Below are 16,908 nucleotides of genomic sequence, written 5' to 3' on the forward strand. Positions count from 1 at the left end.
CCTCATTTTATATACTCCACCCAAAAATGACTTTTTTTTATATGTTACTTACCCTAAGTAGTTTGAAGTGATGCTCAAAAAAAAAATGGATCTCATCGTTTTATGCAGAATTGAGAAAAAAATATTCTGATATACTGCGGTGGGCTGGCGCCTTGCCCGGGGTTTGTTTCCTGCCTTGTGCCCTGTGTTGGCTGGGATTGGTTCCAGCAGACCCCCGTGACCCTGTAGTTAGGATATAGCGTGTTGGATAATGGATGGATGGATATTCTGATATAATACCTGCCAACAGTGACCAATGGCAACTTATGTGAAAAAATCCGTGAAAAACAAAAAAAAAATCTGACGTTACTCGCATCGCCCGGTCCACATTGCAGTTACCCAGTTGTATATTCGACACACTTGTTTTTTTTCTAAAGTATTGTTACATATACACTTCCAGAATTATCACCAAATATCATAAACAGTAAACCTAAAGCCTCATGGGAGTCAGTTTTTGAATTGAAGACATAACTCTTGACCAACGAATGAGGAAGAGAGGTGTGTCTTCAAATCAAAAAGTGTTTGATGTGTTTAAATGGCTTTTACTCAAAAAGTAGCTTCCATCCTGCCACTCTGTCATAAACACCTGATTCATAGAATGCTGCTGAGGCGGTTGTCCTTCTGACAGGTTCTCCCATCTCAGTAGAGGACTTCTGAAGCTCTGTTAGTGTGACCATTGGGTTCTTGCTCACCTCCCTGACTAAGGACCTTCTTACCCAAATTACTCCGACCTGACGGCCAACTCTAGAGTCCTGGTGGTTCCACACGTCTTCCATTTCACAATGATTGAGGCCTATGGGCTTCTAGGAGCACTCAAAGCTTTAGAAATTGTTTTTCATTTACTTATTTAGTTGACGCCTTTCTCCACGATGACTTACTACCTTTATGATGGCAATTGGTTCCATTCATTTTTGGTTTTCCAATTGGAGCAGAGGCAGGTCAAGTGACTTGTTCATGGTCTCACAGTGTCAGTAGTGGGATTAAAATCTACAACCTCAGGGCTTGAAGTCCAAAGTTTTAACCACTACGCCACACTTCCTATCCCCTTGTCGTGCTCTATACCTTACCACAATCTGACCACAGAGGTCTATGGACAATTTCTAGGACTTTGTGGCTTGGGTTTTGCTTGTGACATGCAGTGTGACTTGTGGGATGTGATATACACAGGTACACGTGTTCCTTTCTTAATAATGTCCAATCAGTTTAGTTTGCCACAGGTGGACTCCAATCTCCATGAGCAATCATGGCAAGTGAGTGCTCAGAATGTATTTGAAACTACGCTTAAGTAGATTAAGTGAGTTTAGGAATGTAATGAGGATAGACAGGATTAGAAATGAGGACTTTAGAGGGTCAGCTCAGGTTGGACGGTTTGGAGACAAAGTCAGAGAGGCGAGATTGTGTTGGTTTGGACATGTGCAGAGAAGACATGGTAAGTATATTGGGAAAAGGATGTAAAGGATAGCGCTGCCAGGGAAGAGGAACAGAGGAAGGCCTAAGAGAAGGTTTATGGATGTGGTGAGAGGGGAATGCAGGTGATGGGTGTGACAGAACAAGATACAGAAGATAGGAAGATATGGAAGAAGATGATCTGCTGTGGCGACCCCTAACGGGAGCAGCCGGAAGAAGAAGAGGAAGAAGTGAGCTTAAGAATAGTATAAAAAGTGTGCATAATTATATATACAAAGCTTTATTTCATACAGTAGACCTGAACACAGTGTCTCAAATCCTCACTATAGCCCTCAAATTTACATTTAACAGACTTAAAAACCAAAACATGCAGGAGAGAAGGTTTACACTTTTATTCTTTGCCTCTTCTCTCACCTGAACAGCAGGTGTCCATTTCCCTTTGTAGGCCAATAGAAGAAGACGTTTGGGCTCGTTTTATTAGTCCCCCCCTGCTTGTTCCTACCACTCCTTTGGAACATGGCTGATTTCAACATGGGTTCGGACGTTTCCGGGTCTATGATCGTAATCTGATATCGTTTCTCAAATGTACTATGAGTTGGTTTACTTTTGCCCCCTAAAACTAATATACAGTACATGCACAGACTGTTCGCTAGAACACTGTGAGTAAATTCGCTAGCTTTGGAACGAATACCACACACATGTCCCTGTATGCCAACACCTAAAGGATAATAATCATAATAATAATAATAATAATTTATTTATTATAGGTGCCTTTCAAGTCACACAAGGGCACCTTGCAGAGCACACATCTTGGTCCCCAAGAATAACCTAGACACATGGAGGCTGATACAACAGAGTCATTTACTAACTTCTGCCATGACATCCTTTCTGTTAGGGCATCCCCCTCGTCTTGCTGATCCTATGGTCAAGAAAGTGTCAGTCTCCTTACATTAGGTACCCTGTAACCAATTTAGTAATTAATCTCTAAACAAAACAATATTCTCACATGGGATGCAAGACATGGTTATCCCAAAATCCTACCGACTACGCCAATATTTGACTTATATCTGACATTGACTATACTTATACTTAATTAATTTGCGTCTTTAGCAGTGCATTTGAAGTCTACAGTTGCAGTCCTGTTTAATTTCACTTTGTCATGTCGGTATGTCCTATTCTACGCCAGTTTGAGTTGTATTATTTTTATTATTATCGCTGGATTATTATCGACATATTGATGCCTATACTCTTTGTCTTGTGCCCCCCAACGTTTATGACAGGACGGTTCACATGCATATCACATTGCGTATTTCCAAATTAGGCAATTTATTCAAATTTTGTTAGTTTCTGGAATCTGCGTGAGGTGTCAGTCATGACCTACATCTTTTAAAGTTTTATAAGTTGCCACTACACCATTTAGCATGCGCAGATGTTTAAATAAGCATGCCTGGGGATTTTGTTTTATATTTATATATTTCATTTGGGGCAGCATGGTGGCACAGTGGGTAGCACTGCTGCCTCGCAGTAAGGAGACCCGGGTGCATTTCATGGGTCTTCCATGCGTGGAGTTTGCATGTTCTCACCGTGTCTGTGTGGGTTTCCTTCGGGTGCTCCAGTTTCCTCCCACAGTCCAAAGACATGCAGGTTAGGTGGATTGGTGATCCTAAATTGTCCCTAGTGTGTGTGCTTGGTGTGTGTGTGTGTGTGTGTGTGTGTGTGTGTGCGTGTGCGAACCCTGCGGTGGGCTGGCACCCTGCCCAGGGTTTGTTTCCTGCCTTGCACCCTGTATTGGCTGGGATTGGCTCCAGCAGACCCCCGTGACCTTGTAGTTAGGATACAGCGGGTTGGATAATGAATGAATGGATGGATGGATATTTCATTTGTACACTTTGTTAATTCCTGAGGGGAAATTATCATTTCACATGACCATTGTGTATGAATCAGAATGTAGGGGCAGCCATTGTACAACACAATTTGAGCAATTTTCAGTTAAGGGCCATACTCAAGTGCCCAACGGAGTAGGATCTGACAGTAACAGGATTTGAACTGGCAACCCTCCAGACATAGTGTTAGCCACAGTCCCACCACTCCACCCGGAAGGGCTCAGTTTTCTTTCACATTCAGTTTCACATTAACATTAAACGTATAAATTGTTTTTAATACCTATTTTGTATTTTATCATTTTAAACCTAATTTTCTTTCATTGTTTTATATTTTTCCAAAATTAAATTATTTATTATTTTGTGGGTTGTTCAGAGAATGCACTGCATCATGAAGCCTGTTAGAGTAATCTTCTTATATAATACGCTACCATGGCTGTCTGTTTGTCTGTCCAGGATTTTAAATCACCTTTAGCTCGCAAACCGTTTGAACAATTGACCTGAAATTTGGTACACATATATTACATGATGTCTACTATCCGCTTTTGGGGTGATGATTGACCTCAAAGATTATTCCTCTTTTTATTTTTAATTTATTTTATCGAAGAATGAACTCACGGCAGCGGCCAGCAGTGTGGCGGTGCGGTGCACGCGTATGGGCGCTGTTCTCATCTCTACCACCTTTGATAGATAGATCAATAGATATGAAAGGCATTATATTATAGATAGATAGATAGATAGATAGATAGATAGATAGATAGATAGATACTTTATTAATCCCAAGGGGAAATTCACATACTCCAGCAGCAGCATACTGATAAAAAACAATATTAAATTAAAGAGAGATAACAATGAAGGTAAAACAGACAGTAACTTTGTATAATGTTAACATTTACCCCCCACGGGGTGGAACTGAAGAACTAGTGTAGGGGAGGAACGATCTCGTCAGTCTGTCAGTGGAGCAGGATGGTGACAAAAGTCTGTCACTGAAGCTACTCCTCTGTCTGGAGATGATCCTGTTAAGTGGATGCGGTGGATTCTCCATGATTGACAGGAGTCTGCTCAGTGCCCGTCGCTCTGCCACGGATGTCAAACTGTCCAGCTCTGTGCCTACAAAAGAGCCTGCCTTCCTCACCAGTTTGTCCAGGCGTGAGACGTCCATCTTCTTTATGCTGCCTCCCCAGCACACCACCGCGTAGAAGAGGGCGCTCGCCACAACTGTCTGGTAGAACATCTGCAGCATTTATTGCAGATGTTGAAGGACGCCAGCCTTATAAGGAAGTATAGTCGGCTCTGTCCTCTCTTGCACAGAGCATCAGTATTGGCAGTCCAGTCCAGTTTATCGTCCAGCTGCACTCCCAGGTATTTATAGGTCTGCACCCTCTGCACAGTCACCTCTGATGATCACGGGGTCCATGAGTGGCCTGGGTCTCCATGCACCTTGCTTTTGCTGGTGTTCAGTTGTAAGTGGTTTGATTCGCACCATTTAACAAAGTCCTTGATCAGGTTCCTATACTCCTCCTCCTGCCCACTCCTGATGCAACCCGCAATAGCAGTGTCGTCAGCGAACTTTTGCACGTGGCAGGACTCCGAGTTGCTTTGGAAGTCTGATGTATATAGATTGAACAGGACCGGAGAAAGTACAGTCCCCTGCAGCGCTCCTGTGCTGCTGACCGCAATGTCAGACTTTGCCATCACTTCCCCTACATCTTCATATCTTAATTCATTCTTGAGGGAGATTGAATACTTAAGTGCCAGCGTAAGTGAAAAAGAAAGAATAACGTACTAAGTAATTGCAACACAAATAATGACAATCAGTTTTAACGCGAAAAAATGACAATGGAAGAAGAGAAGCAGAAGGCCGCTAGGGTGGAGAAAAGGAGCTGCTCAGGAAGCAGCGAGCACTTCAACCTCTGAGCAAACGAATGATAAACGTACAGAGAAAGAGGATGAACACTAGGAATGTCAAGTCAAGTGTGTTGACTGCACGTTATTATTGTGCAATGCGCCATTACTGGTATGTAATAAATGTGAATTAAGTATATTGTCTCAGGTCCTAGTAAGAACATATCTTGGGGGTGTTTGATTGATGGTTAATGGGTGGTAAAAAGACCCCTTGCCTCAGACGGTATTATTCCATGCAATGGCCCAACTTTTATCTGTGGATCTCATCATTGAGGTGTTTTATCGGAACATCAGATTTTAAAGCCAGGTGCTTTTTCGAATATCACTTTCCTTTAGTCCATCGTTTCTAAACCTTTAAATATTTGTGCCCCGAGTTTTCATAACAGTTTTAATCGTGCCCCCCCTAAGGTTTTTTTGAAAGAAGCCCACTAATACCAATTTGTTCTTTTTTAATTAATTATATATCATAGATGCATATTTTATTACACCTACTTAACTTTTATCGACATTTATCTAACTCGATATTTATTTTTCTAGTATCAGAATGTAGTTTAAGTTCATTTGTTTTGTTTTCAACAGATGTATTTTTCATATTTTCGATTCTTGTTTTCTTTTTTTCACATCTTTGCGCCCCTTTGGGATATAGCGGGTTGGATAATGGATGGATAGTATTCTTATGACTATTTATAATATTTGTAATTTAATTTTTATTATAATGGAATTTAATAATTTAAAATATGGAATTATTAAAATGAAATTTAATGAAAACCAAAAGAAATGTTTGAATTTTACATATGTACAATTTTACATAATCACATGGATTTTAATTTTAAATGTGTCACATTTTGATGATAAAAATATATTTGTGATGCCCCAGTCTGATCCAGACTTACAATACAATACAATACAATACAGTTTATTTTTGTATAGCCCAAAATCACACAGGAAGTGCCGCAATGGGCTTTAACAGGCCCTGCCTTTTGACAGCCCCCCAGCCTTGACTCTCTGAGAAGACAAGGAAAAACTCCCAATAAAACCTTGTAGGGAAAAATGGAAGAAACCTCGGGAAAGGCAGTTCAAAGAGAGACCCCTTTCCAGGTAGGTTGGGCGTGCAGTGGGTGTCAAAAGTAGGGGATCAATACAACACAATACACAGAACAGAACAAATCCTTAATACAGCATAATAATAAACATTTTAGAAGTACGGTTTAACAGTAGATGATATGACATAATTAGGTTTGGATATTTTTAGAGTCCTGGAGACCTCATCCATCTAGCTGCCTCCCCATTTGGCCATGCCACGGCTGAAACGTTGCTCCGATGAAAGGACCCCTCTTTCCCATGATTCCTGTGATCCTCCATCAGGGATGACTTTACCATAGGCAGGCAAACAACTCGGCAGGTGGGCCGTGGCACCAATTGCCACATTTGGGTACCGAGAAAAGAAACAGAATAGGTGAGGGTTAGTATTCAAATATAATTATCATGTTACTTATGTTTTAGTGCTAATGACTAACAACAGAGATGCAGTCTGTACAGTTAATCAGCAGCTGTAGTCAGGATATGCTAAACTGAAGTAGTGAGTCTTCAGCCGGGATTTAAAGGCTGAGACTGAAGGGGCATCTCTTATGGAAGCAGGAAGACCATTCCACAGTTTAGGGGCCCTGTAACTAAAAGCTCGACCTCCCACTGTTATTTTATTAATCCTTGGAATCCTAAACAGACTTGAGCACTTCTGCCATTAGTGCATTCCCAAATTAAAAGTTAGTGTTGTTGGGTGGATCTCAGTATAATCAAAAATCTGAAAATGTGCATAAAAAAGGGTTGGGGGGGCACCACATAAACTAATATGAAAAAATGGGGCACACATGGAAAAAATGTTGACAAACACTTGTCTTAAAGGGTAAATTTAACACAAATATTTGGAGGTTTCTCTTCACACGGCAAACCACAGACACATTGAATAAGTGACCGAGTAGTGTGGTAGACAGTAGAACTTTAGGGACCTTCAAAACTCAACTTGATGTTTTTTAGAGGAGTTAAGTGGATAGGACTGTTGAACTTTGTTGGGCTGAATGGCCTGTTCTCGTCTGGATTGTTCTAATGTTCTGATATTCTAATTATCAGACCTTTCAATGGAAGTGAAGCGCTGTGAAGAAATTACTATAAAAAAACAAAAGAAGTTCAGTGTACAACATTGCTCAAACAAGATGAGTGCCGTGTTAAAAGATGTTAGAATATACCTTTGCTCTAAAGCAGTGGTCTCCAACAGGTCGCTCGCGAGCTCACCACCCCTTTCCAAGTAGCTCACCAAAGGGTTAATTATCCATCCATCCATCCATCCATTTTCTAACCCGCTGAATCCGAACACAGGGTCACGGGGGTCTGCTGGAGCCAATCCCAGCCAACACAGGGCACAAGGCAGGAACCAATCCTGGGCAGGGTGCCAACCCACCACAGGACACACACAAACACACCAAGCACACACTAGGGCCAATTTAGAATCGCCAATCCACCTAACCTGCATGTCTTTGGATTGTGGCGGAAACCGAGCACCGGAGGAAACCCACGCAGACACGGGAGAACATGCAAACTCTACGCAGGGAGGACCCGGGAAGCGAACCCGGGTCTCCTAACTGCGAGGCAGCAGCGCTACCACTGCACCACCGTGCCGCCCAATGTGAAAACTTGATTAGTCAAATTAGGGGTGGGTGATCTTTCCAAAAAATCATATCACAATCCTTCTAACACAAAATCACGATCCACAATCTGAATTGCAGTCTATCTTTTCAATGTGGCGTACACTTAAGAGAATATCTGGACTCAAACTCATCAAGACCTAAGTAAGACTTTATTTTAAATATCAAACAAAGTTGAATTCAATTGCTCTCTCGTTCGCTACTTGAGCGGAGTTAAAGAACATGTCCCGAAGCTGACAAGTGGGTAAGGAAGGTCCTTTTCCTCAGCCCGTTGGGTGTTTCTCGGATTCGTGCAAATAAATTGGTACCGTAAGCGAACTCTGATACATAGCGAAATGAAAGGTCACAAATCAACCGGAATGTTCAAGCAAATTATAGAAAATAACCCGATCTAAATCCGTTAAGTAGTTCTCTCGTGGAAAGTGGACAGACATACAGACAGAGGGAGAGACATTGGATTTTATATATTACTAGCAAAATACCCGCACTTCGCAGCGGAGAAGTAGTGTGTTAAAGAAGTTATGAAAAAGAAAAGGAAAAATTTTCAAAATAACGTAACCTGATTGTCAATGTAATTGTTTTGTGAGTATTATGAGTGTTGCTGTCATCAAGGATTTGATTATCATTATTTCTTACAAACAGGTTCATATTTGGAGGACGTGTTGTTGAGAAGTTACATTCCGTGTTTGCCAACCGTTGTAAAGATAACAGCTTTCATTATATATACATATATATGTGTGTGTATATATACATTGTGGGGCCGACCCAAAAACAGACAGGCAGACATGTTGTAAATCACCACCACGCGTATTTATTTACAATTATTTACAAAGTTAGGTGTCACAGAATAAAGTGCACAAACCCCAACACACACAGTCCTGGCCACAAAATGCCTTTCTTCGGGCCGCCTCTACACTCTCTTCTGCCTCGTCCTTCTTCCACCCGACTCCAGCCCTGAATGAAGGGAGACGGCCCCTTTTATATCCTCCCTAGTGAGCTCCAGGTGATTCCCGGCACTCCTTCGTTGGCCACGTCCCAGCGTGGCGGAAGTGCCGGCTGTTCTCCCGGCAGCTCTCCGGGTGTCCTCTTAAATCTTCCCCCTGGCACTTCCTGGTGTGGCGGAAGTGCTGAGGTAACAGGTCCCCAAGGCATTGGGGTGCCTCCTGGCGGTGACCACGAGCCCCGGCATGCCCTCAATCCGTGGCCCCCAAAGCAACCAGGATGGCGGCCCCCACGTGATCCAGGGTGAGCGCAGACCCACATCCGGTCCCTCATGGCGTCCCGGCCAGGTCGTTGCCCCTGGCATCCCTGACAACATATATATATACATATGTACTGTATATATACAGTGGTGTGAAAAACTATTTGCCCCCTTCCTGATTTCTTATTCTTTTGCATGTTTGTCACACAAAATGTTTCTGATCATCAAACACATTTAACCATTAGTCAAATATAACACAAGTAAACACAAAATGCAGTTTTTAAATGATGGTTTTTATTATTTAGGGAGAAAAGAAATCCAAACCTACATGGCCCTGTGTGAAAAAGTAATTGCCCCCTGAACCTAATAATTGTTTTGGCCACCCTTAGCAGCAATAACTGCAATCAAGCGTTTGCGATAACTTGCAATGAGTCTTTTACAGCGCTCTGGAGGAATTTTGGCCCACTCATCTTTGCAGAATTGTTGTAATTCAGCTTTATTTGAGTGTTTTCTAGCATGAACCGCCTTTTTAAGGTCATGCCATAGCATCTCAATTGGATTCAGGTCAGGACTTTGACTAGGCCACTCCAAAGTCTTCATTTTGTTTTTCTTCAGCCATTCAGAGGTGGATTTGCTGGTGTGTTTTGGGTCATTGTCCTGTTGCAGCACCCAAGATCGCTTCAGCTTGAGTTGACGATCAGATGGCCGGACATTCTGCTTCAGGATTTTTTGGTAGAGAGTAGAATTCATGGTTCCATCTATCACAGCAAGCCTTCCAGGTCCTGAAGCAGCAAAACAACCCCAGACCATCACACTACCACCACCATATTTTACTGTTGGTATGATGTTCTTTTCTGAAATGCTGTGTTCCTTTTACGCCAGATGTAACGGGACATTTGCCTTCCAAAAGTTCAACTTTTGTCTCATCAGTCCACAAGGTATTTTCCCAAAAGTCTTGGCAATCATTGAGATGTTTCTTAGCAAAATTGAGACGAGCCCTAATGTTCTTTTGCTTAACAGTGGTTTGCGTCTTGGAAATCTGCCATGCAGGCCGTTTTTGCCCAGTCTCTTTCTTATGGTGGAGTCGTGAACACTGACCTTAATTGAGGCAAGTGAGGCCTGCAGTTCTTTAGACGTTGTCCTGGGGTCTTTTGTGACCTCTCGGATGAGTCGTCTCTGCGCTCTTGGGGTAATTTTGGTCGGCCGGCCACTCCTGGGAAGGTTCACCACTGTTCCATGTTTTTGCCATTTGTGGATAATGGCTCTCACTGTGGTTCGCTGGAGTCCCAAAGCTTTAGAAATGACTTTATAACCTTTACCAGACTGATAGATCTCAATTACTTCTGTTCTCATTTGTTCCTGAATTTCTTTGGATCTTGGCATGATGTCTAGCTTTTGAGGTGCTTTTGGTCTACTTCTCTGTGTCAGGCAGCTCCTATTGAAGTGATTTCTTGATTGAAACAGGTGTGGCAGTAATCAGGCCTGGGGGTGTCTACGGAAATTGAACTCAGGTGTGATACACCACAGTTAGGTTATTTTTTAGCAAGGGGGCAATTACTTTTTCACACAGGCCCATGTAGGTTTGGATTCTTTTTCTCCCTAAATAATAAAAACCATCATTTAAAAACTGCATTTTGTGTTTACTTGTGTTATATTTGACTAATGGTTAAATGTGTTTGATGATCTGAAACATTTTGTGTGACAAACATGCAAAAGAATAAGAAATCAGGAAGGGGGCAAATAGTTTTTCACACCACTGTATGTACATAAGTAGGTTCCAGTTATGACTGTTACGCGTAGAATTTCGAAATGAAACCTGCTTAACTTTTGTAAGTAAGCTGTAAGGAATGAGCCTGCCAAATTTCAGCCTTCCACCTACACGAGAAGTTGGAGAATTAGGGATGAGTCAGTCAGTGAGGGCTTTGCCTTTTATTAGTATAGATATATTAGTAAACCTTCAAAATAATGTGCAGCATTCTCAGCATTTCTGGAGCTTAGTAGAACCAGATAACTATAAGAATCTTCACCAAACAGCTCTGAAAATGTCTGCTTTGTTTGGGTCTCCATACCTCTGTGAGTCTGACAATCAAAGTTCAGAACAAGACTGACAGACGAACATTTAAATGACTCCATAAGAGTGAACCTCAGTGGCTCCACTCTACCAGACACCTGCCTCTCTTGTTGACTCCACGCAGTGCCAGTCATCTGACTAACTAAAAATCACATCACACATGTGAATAAAGTGACACAGTGACATGTGACAAAATGACAAATGAAGAAGTCATATCTGTGGATTTGGAATTGGATTGTTTTGTTTTGACAGCATTCATGTTTTAATTCAATAATGTGAAATGCATACAGACATACAAAATGCACTTGCAGGTGGACTAAATATTTTTTTGTGATGTTTTACTGCAAAATGTGAGTTGTAGACAGCAACATTTTGTAAATGTTCAGGCAAAACAAGCTTATTCAGTTTGTTTGGGATGAAATAAGCTATGAGAATAAATGCTAGAAGACGTGAGGAGCTCTCGGCCATTTTCATTTTATAGAAGAAGCTCTCAGGCGATAAAAGGTTGGAGACCCCTGGCCTAAACCATTTATGGATGGGTAGTCCAGCAAGTATCAATATCAAATACAATACAATACAATTTATTATTCTGTAGCCCAATATCACACGAGAAGTGCAGGAATGGGCTTTAACAGGCCTAGCCCTGACTCTCTAAGAAGACAAGGAAAAGCTCCCAAAAAACACTTGTAGGAAAAAAAAAATGGAAGAAACCTCGGGTAAGGCAGTTGAAAGAGAGACCCCTTTCCAGGTAGGATGGGTGTGCAGTGGGTGTCAAAAACAAAGGGAGTCAATACAATACACAGAACAGAACACAAGTAATCCTCAATACAATATTATAGTAAAATAAAAATATTACAAGTACAGAGCAGAATTCAACAGTAGATGATATCACATAATAGGATTTGGATTTGTTCAGAGTCCTGGAGACCTCGGCCATCAAGCTGCCTCCGGCAAATTGAGTCAGTGCTGGGCCAGCCAATCCAATGACAGGACCCCTCTTTTCCACGATTCCTGTGATCCTCCATCAGGGATGACTTCAACTTAGGAAGGCAAACAACTTGGCAGGTGGGCCGTGGTACCAAGTGCCACATTTGAGTACAGAGAAGAGAAACAGAATAGGTGAGGGTTAGTAACACATTATAACTATCATGTTACTTATGTTTTAGTGCTAAAGACTAACAACAGAGATGCAGTCTGCACAGTTAATCAGCAGCTCTAGTCAGGGTGTGCTAAACTGAAGTAGTGAGTCTTCAGCTGGGATTTGAAAGCTGAGACCGAAGGGGCATCTCTTATAGAAGCAGGCAGACCACTCCACAGTTTAGGGGGGTCCTGTAACTAAAAGCTTGACCTCCCATTGTGATTTTATTAACCCTTGAAATCAAAAGCAAACCGGCATCTTCAGATCTTAATGTACGCTCTTGTTTGTAAGTCATGATAAGTTCAGATAAGTAAGCTGGACCTCGGCCATTTAAGGCTTTATATGTTAAAAGGAGGATTTTGAAATTTCAAAAATCAAAGAGGTGAATGTTCCAGTTTTTAAGAAGAAGAGGACTTAGTTCCTAAAACCAGTATCAAAGTTCTAGAAAGTCTGACAGATCTCCTTTTCGCATCCGATCTGGGACACCAGGATTAGGAAGAAGTCAATTTATGAACCAAAGTTGGCAAAGGTTTACACAAATCAACCTTCACTTTCTTTGTTTGTACTTCAGATAGTGATTGTCAACCATATTTGCAATAAACAAAACCATACAGTTATTGATAACATAAGGATAATAGAAGATGGATTTATGCTGGCTTACACAGACCCAAAGAAATAACAAACAAAACAAAACATAAATGTACGTTAATTTGGTGTAATATTTTTCTGCCCTATATAAAAAGGCAAATGCACAAAACTCCATCCATCCATCCATCCATTTTCCAACCCGCTGAATCCGAACACAGGGTCATGGGGGTCTGCTGGAGCCAATCCCAGCCAACACAGGGCACAAGGCAGGAACCAATCCTGGGCCGGGTGCCAACCCACCTCAGGACACACACAAACACACCCGGGCCAATTTAGAATCACCAATGCATCTAACCTGCATGTCTTTGGACTATGGGAGGAAACCCACACAGACATGGGGAGAACATGCAAACTCCACGCAGGTAGGACCTGGGAAGCGAACCCGGGTCTCCTAACTGCGAGGCAGCAGCGCTACCACTGCGCCACCCATGCACAAAACTTGTGAATTCTATTTCCATAAATTCTAATCTTAACAACTGACCCAGCAATCATCATCAGTTTGGGACAGGCTTTCAAATGTTCTTCTCACAGTTCTGGTCTATCAGACAGTTTGATGGGTTCATCTTTTATCGTTTTCAGGTTCTTAGCGTGCGCCCTCTGATTTCTTCATAGCTTGCCTACACTTGATTATGTTATGTATCAGTTTAAAGTTATGAGTATTATTGCAGTTTGTTGTCTTTGAATTAATATTCTTTTATATTCTTTTGTGTTTTCTGAGACATGTGTACCTATCTTGTCACGCTTGGGTCACAGATTTGCACAGAAACACAGGAGGTTGTAGTGACAGGAACTTTATTCAAACACTGAAAACAAACATGTCTCTTTTTCAAAAGTTTAAACGTGCTCCTTGACAAGACAGAGATGACAGTACATAAAAGAGTGCAAACATGTCTTCCTCTTCAAAGGAGTGCGCGTCAGGAACAAGGAAGGTCAGAGAGAGAGAAAGGCAAATAATCAGTCAATCAAAATTTGACAGGAGCTGTTCAGACTTTTAAGTCTGCGAAGTACCATGCGGATTGTGCGATAGATCAGCCGCAAGTTAGCCCAGCTACAAGGGAGTAATGTGAAGATAGTCTTTCAGCGTCTTTTTTAACCTTTAGGGGTGCGATCAGCCCCCTTAGCTCATACTATGTATTGTAGTTTTAAGTGTGTCTCCATTCTGTGGAGCCCCAGGAGGCAGGGCCACCCTGGTCAGAGCCGTGTCAGCTCAAATCAGGAGGTCACTGCATGAATTTGAGTGATTTTACACTTACTTTATTTCCTGTTTTATATTTGTAATTCGTTTTGACCACATTGCAGAAAGCGTTGTTCACTTTTTCTTTTGATCATTGCCAAAAAAAAATCCAAATTAAATCCACTGTCGTTCAATGTTATATAACAATACCATCTAAAAGCCAAGAAGATGGGAGAGTATGTGTGTGGTCAGGTCAGTAGCTAGAGAAACGTTAACATGGAGCTGTTACTGAGTTCTGTAAATCATGTGAGTTTAATGACAGAGTTGCGGACCACAATGCCACTCAGGATGAAGCGAGTGGTGGGAAGTGATGGACGGGTCCGTCCCCGAATGATGAGTAAGCTACTGAAGGCATCAAGCCTTTCGTCCCCTCCAGCTTTTGGTTAGTGAATTTATCGTCAGTCAATCAGTCAATTGCTAGTTTGTTCTCTCGTGAGAGTTAAATTGGCATTTGTACTCCCAGACCAGTATATTATGAGCTTATCCCTGAAGAGTAATGAATTATGGGATGTTTCATGTCTGAAGTACTCTCCCACAGTCGGTGCTTTGATGAAGGAGTTTCGGACTCAGTCGAGTGTTTTAATTGCACAGTGTAGGGATTTCGTTCTTGGAACAATACAGCTCTTCTTCCATTACTGTACATCTAGCCAGCTATTCTTCTTTCTTTTTGAAAAACCTAAAGTAAAAAAGTAGCAGTCGTTCTCTTATGTTGTGTGGAGATACAGTGACCTGATGTCCCATTTTCTCTCCAAATGCTCAAGTGGAGATTCAAAATCACAACATTGGGGGCCACACTCCCTCGCTTCCCTTTGTCCCCGATTGGCATTTTAAAAATGTGCTCACCTTTTATTTTGTCAGTTTTAATACTCATTTCAAAGGGATTGATTTCAGAGGAGAGAGATGAAGCAGGAATTGAATTTCCATGGGAAAGAACCCCGACCCCGTCACTGCAACAGGAGCTGTCGTTACAGGCACAGCAAGGTAGGGCTCCATTACCCGAAAGGTGAGCCTCTAATTACGGCTCTCCGGAGACTCTCGGCTGGGATTGGGTGGCACAGCAAGACAATAGGGAGGCAGTAAGGGAGACGAGAAAGGACCAGCTAGCACTATGGACTCTAAAGACTGCTTCTTTTCATTTTGCCCTATTATACCAGCAGCTGCGTTCAAGTTCGGCAAATTTATGAAGGCTTTCTGTGTAGTGGTGACAAAAGGGAGAGGGAACATAACTCCCGACTTCAAACACGGAGAGTCTAAAGTGGCACATACCTGGATCCATCTCAACCAGCTCTAGCACTGGTCTTTCCAAACCCGAAATATTCTCATGTTCTCTGTGTTGTGGACTTGTAGGAATCCATCCAGTTGGAGTCATAAGCTGCCTAGTGTAGGTGCCAGCCACGAGTAACCCAGCGGAAATCTTATTTTAAAATGCTTATTAAAGAACCAAATGGTGAAAGTGTGACAAGCAGTGGGTAAGGAGTCTGGACAGTAAACCAATAGATTGCCACTTTAGTCCTCCATTGATACCCCTCTGTGGGACCCTGAAAAAGATACTATCTGACTTTCTGTCTACTATATAGTGCCTTATCTATCTATCTATCTATCTATCTATCTATCTATCTATCTATCTATCTATCTATCTATCTATCTATCTATCTATCTATCTATCTATCTATCTATCTATCTATTGTGGCAGTAGGGAGCAGTAGTGCACCCTTGAACCCTCAGGTACAACGCCATACACCAGGTAAAAGTCCAAGACCTTTTTATTTTCGTTTAACACCGTGCACAAAGCACCTTCCACACTACTCAAACTATTAACTATATTGAACACAATTCCCTCAACAATAAACTCTCCTCCTCGCCCAGACACTTTGCTCCTCTCCCTCCCAGCTCAGCTCAGCGTCTGGACTGAGGCACCGCCCTTTTATAGCCCCTGACCCGGAGGTGTTCCTGTCCCAACAGTCCACAGTTCCTTATTCCTTCCGGGTCAGGGCAAACAGTCCTTTTCTTCTACCCGGGAGCACGTTGTTCCTTCCTATCACGTGACCATGATGTACTCCCGGGTCATAGGGCACAAAAGAGCCCATAAGCCCCCCCACAGCGACTCCTGGTGGCCCCCAAGGTATCCAGCAGGGCTGTGTATAAACACTACAAGGTCCATAAGGCCCTGCTGGACCTCGGGGCACGATCCTGCTGTCTGGAGAGCTCCTTCTGGTGGCCTGGGGGTGCGGACCGGCATGGAAAGCCGGCAATCCTCTACACTATCTATCTATATATTATGTAGTGCCTTTCAGATATATCTATCTATCTATCTATCTATCTATCTATCTATCTATCTATCTATCTATCTATTATATAGCACCTTTCCTATCTATCTATCTATCTATCTATCTATCTATCTATCTATCTATCTATCTATCTATCTATCTATCTATCTATCTATTATATAGCATCTTTCATATCTATCTATCTATCTATCTATCTATCTATCTATCTATCTATCTATCTATCTATCTATTATATAGCATCTTTCCTATCTATCTATCTATCTATCTATCTATCTATCTATCTATCTATCTATCTATCTATCTATCATGTTAAGATTTTTTATAACAAATGCATAGCTTTCAATACTTAAGGAGACGGACTCGAGGCAATTGTGTGGTTAACCTTTAAGCATTTGTGT

The 16,908-nt window shown here is 41.9% G+C and overlaps 1 protein-coding gene across 1 annotated transcript in view; it reads left to right on the forward strand.

Moving 5' to 3' along the window:
- The window catches only part of LOC120538720 (protein jagged-1b), a 261,014-nt gene that overhangs the window by 110,304 nt on the left and 133,802 nt on the right, over nucleotides 1–16,908 (forward strand). The window lies entirely within an intron of this gene.

The sequence above is a fragment of the Polypterus senegalus genome, chromosome 11 (assembly GCF_016835505.1).
Source record: "Polypterus senegalus isolate Bchr_013 chromosome 11, ASM1683550v1, whole genome shotgun sequence".
Taxonomy (NCBI): Eukaryota; Metazoa; Chordata; class Cladistia; order Polypteriformes; family Polypteridae; genus Polypterus; species Polypterus senegalus.